The following is a 4,002-nucleotide window of genomic DNA, read 5'->3' on the forward strand; positions in this document are numbered from 1 at the left end:
TTGTTTTAAAGAAAAGAATAAATAGTGACATCAAATTTAAACAAGATTGTAGGAGAGCAACAATGGTGAGTACATTGCATATTGCTATCTTCAAAGTAGTTGCTCATATTACAAGATATAAGCAGAAAAAAATGATCAAACAATATCGGCATAAACTTTTCTCTTCCATGAACTAACAGCAATTAGTAGCATAACTATCTAAACTATCTCATGTGTGTGTTCATATACATATATTTATCCTTTTCCCTTTCTTTTTTTCTCCTTTTCCGCATTCCAGTTTCTCTTTCCTTTTCAGCAGTTTCTTCCCATTAACTTAAGATCCTCATTTCCTTGCTGTTCTGGCAGTAAAACCTCTCCAGCGAGTTCTCAGCACTGGATGTGCTCAGTCCCTCTCTTCTTTCCCCCACCCAGTCTCGCCTTCATCCCCTCCGCTCCACAGACGTTGCTCAAGGTTACAACAGCCTCTATGTTGCTGAATCTCCTGGAAGATTCTACGCTGCCAATGTGCTCGCCCATTAACCGCATTTGGCATGGTGATGGTTCTGCCCTCCTCTAGCCTCTGGGACTTCACTGCTAGGTTCCACACTCTACTCACTGCAGTCTCTTTCTTATTGTCTTTCCGTGGGTCTGCTTTTTTCCCAGGGCTCAAGCTTTGGTCCCCATCTCCTTTTTACCTATTCCCTTGGAGAGCTCATCCAGTTTAATGATTCTGAACAGCATTTTCATGCTGGCAACTTACAGTTTTATAACTACAGCCTGGATATCTTTCCTAAACTTCTGGCTTACATAGCCAGCAACCCACTCACTATCTCTGCATCTCAATCTCAACATGTCCCAAACTTTATTCTTGATCTTCCCCACACACTTATCCCTACATACCAGTTCCCATCTCACTCTATCTTTCCGATCATTGGAGCCAGAGCTCTTGGGACCATTATGGGCTCCCTTCATCCTCTCATACATCATTTCCATTCACTTAGGAAATCCTATTGCCTCTACACTTAAAATATACCCAGAACCTGACCATTTCCTATCCCTACTACTGCTCTAGTGCAGTCCTCCATCCTCTCTTACCTGAATGACTGTTAAATTAGTCATCTGAATTACCCTCATCTGGAATGTCTACTTCTTCTTTGACCTCCCAACAGTCCATTCTCAAAACAGCAGCCAGGGATGCTTTTAAATGTAAGATCCTGTGCTTCCTCCATTTGAAATGGTCTCCCCATTTCACCCAGAGGAAGCACACATCTGCCTACAGGCTGTATGGTCCAACCTCTCTGACCTCCTCTCCTACCATGCAGACTCACTGACCACCCTGCTGCCCCCAGAACATGCCAGGTCCATCTGCATCCTGGGAACAGTGTACTGGCCATTCATTCCCTTTACCCAGAACATTTATCCCCATGACTTCTGTACAGATAACCCCCGACATTCAAAGACTTCATTCAAAAGTTGCCTTCTGGACACAGCCTCAACACAAAACAGTGATGGCAAATCTTTTAGAGCTTTCAATGATGCAAACAGTCCACTTCAGCACGTGTGCCATAGGTTAACCACCCACAGCTACATTAACCTATAACTTAAAATTGTAACTGTCTCATTTACCTTCTGGTGCGTATTTTCTTTTTATGTAGCATTCATAACTCTTTACAACAATATTTAACACTCTATAACATACTATACTGTGGTTTATTTATTTATCATGTCCCCAACAAGACTCAGAGCTCCAAAATGGTAGGGATCTTTGTGTATTTTGGTTACTAATGGATCCTAAGCTGCAGAACAGTAGATATTCCCTTCTTGTCTTGAATGAATGAATTCAGCCTGAGAGATTAGGATAAATCAATGGAAACCCAAATTAATTACATTTTTTATATATTGTCTTTTTCTACTTGGAGTTTGGAAAGCAATTATTAGAAAACATCATATAGAATTTCTTATTTCTACTCCACAACCTATCTGGCTGCTCTGTGAGCCAGAAAAGGCTCTCAAAAGAAGCACTCAGAAAAGGTTCTCTTTAGGTGATGCACAGATTTAAGAATCAAATCTTACTGAATGACAGCACATTAGACTTTGTGAGATTGAGTAGGTGCAACAACAAAATGTCCAACCCAGAAAAGAGAGAAGATCTCAGTAGTAGTTTTTGTAGGAGCTAGAGTTAGAAGAGTAACAGAGCACTTGTAACTCTAGTTCTTGATCACAGTTTTTGTGGATGAAGGTGTTGGAAAGGAATATCCAAAAGAAAGTCCCACCTGCCTACTTGGGAAACTTCTCAAAGTAAATGAAAAAGGATCCATCTCATTTCCACTGGGGCATCCACTTATGGCTGGAACTGTTTATTTTTCCCAGGCTACTTCAACTCTAAATGTGTTTCTGAAAGCAAACCCAATGGAAGATTAGATAAACAACTGGACATATTTTTTATATTCTGATAACATAAACACATTAAAATTCCTCCCTAACTTTTCACAAGCATAAATCTCTAATTCTAGATATTGTGAAATATGCACTGTTTAGACACAGTTTTGAATTATTCACTTTACCTCCATTTCTATTTTATAGATTTTGCCAGTAAAAAGGCAGGTTTCATCCAGTCAGTGGTACCAGAACTCCCTTCCAATTGTAAGACAGCTTGGACTAACCTTCCAAGGAAGCTCTCCTTCCTTTGAAGATGAAATATAGCAGCCCTTCCTAGCCATTCCTCTTCTCTTCTTTTGTACATCCTCTACAGCCTGGGCTATCCTTTTCCAAAGCAATTTTTATAAACACAGAGAGGAAACCTGGAGCTCTCTCCCAACAATTAGGCTATGAAAATAATTTCAACCAGTCTCAAACACAAGAGATGGCTGCAATCATTGGTACAGGAAGAAACCACCAGGGAGAGACATATTCTTTGAGTGAGTGCAGGAGACACAGAATCAGAGTTCCCTGGGGAAGAAGCTTGATGGAAATGTTGGAGAGATTGGGAACAAATGGAATGAAAAATGGGAGGGAAGAAGGATAATCAGCCCCTGTTGACCCCCATGCCAGTGAGTTTAAGTGGGAAAGGACAGTAGTGAGCAGAGCAGAGAAAGCTCTGGGTGGAGGAGCCATTCCACTAATGTCACATTGTGCAGCTTATAAGACCATGTTGCTGGACCTTGGTCTTCACAACTCTGAGTGGTAGAGCAGGGAAGACTCTGCACTCCTAAACCCCAGAGAGGCCACACATCCAAACTAGTCCTAGGCATGTGTTGTAGTTTCTCATGTGCAAAATACGAGGACTTGCCCAAGAAGTGATACTGAGAAGTGATGAGCTGTTTACAGAGAGCCCCAAGGAGGAGCTGTGCTCAGTAACTAGCAGTTACAATAATAAATGAGAAGAAGACTGACCTTATGGGGAATGAAGCTGGGCTCTGCATGCAGTAGGTATTTCTTACCATGGCACAGGACAGTAGACAGAGAAACACAAGAGGCAGAAATACAGGGAATAGAAAAATCAAAGATATGATGCAGGGTAAATAATGCTGATATCTAGAGATCGAGACTACAGGTCTGTCTGAGAGGGAAAGACTGAATGCAATTTTCCAATATGAAAAGAGAAACTATGATGCACATGATGGTAAGACAAGGGCTGGTGTGAAACAGCTGAGTAGTGCTTGTGACAGCATCATTCTAAGGACTTGTGGGCCAGGAGACCTGAGGTCAAGGAGAGGGCACAGGTCCTTCTGGGTGCTGCAGACAGAGGAGAACGGCAGCACCCCAGGTTCCTGGTAGCAACTGAAGGGGGTGGCGCTGGAGACACAATGCCAGATCGAGAAGGGACACAGAGTCATGGCAGGTGATGGGGAATTAGAATTTCTAAGAATATAAATTTAAAATCTATTAGAATAGATGGAAAATAACAACAAATTACAAAACATATATAATGTTTGCATTATACTTCAGTGGCAGAATGCATGATTAGCATGTTTAAGACCCTGAGTTCAGGGGCTGGGGATTTAGCTCAGCAGCACAGCGCCT

Source organism: Chinchilla lanigera, unplaced genomic scaffold (assembly GCF_000276665.1).
Source record: "Chinchilla lanigera isolate Chin_1 unplaced genomic scaffold, ChiLan1.0 scaffold00159, whole genome shotgun sequence".
Classification (NCBI taxonomy): Eukaryota; Metazoa; Chordata; class Mammalia; order Rodentia; family Chinchillidae; genus Chinchilla; species Chinchilla lanigera.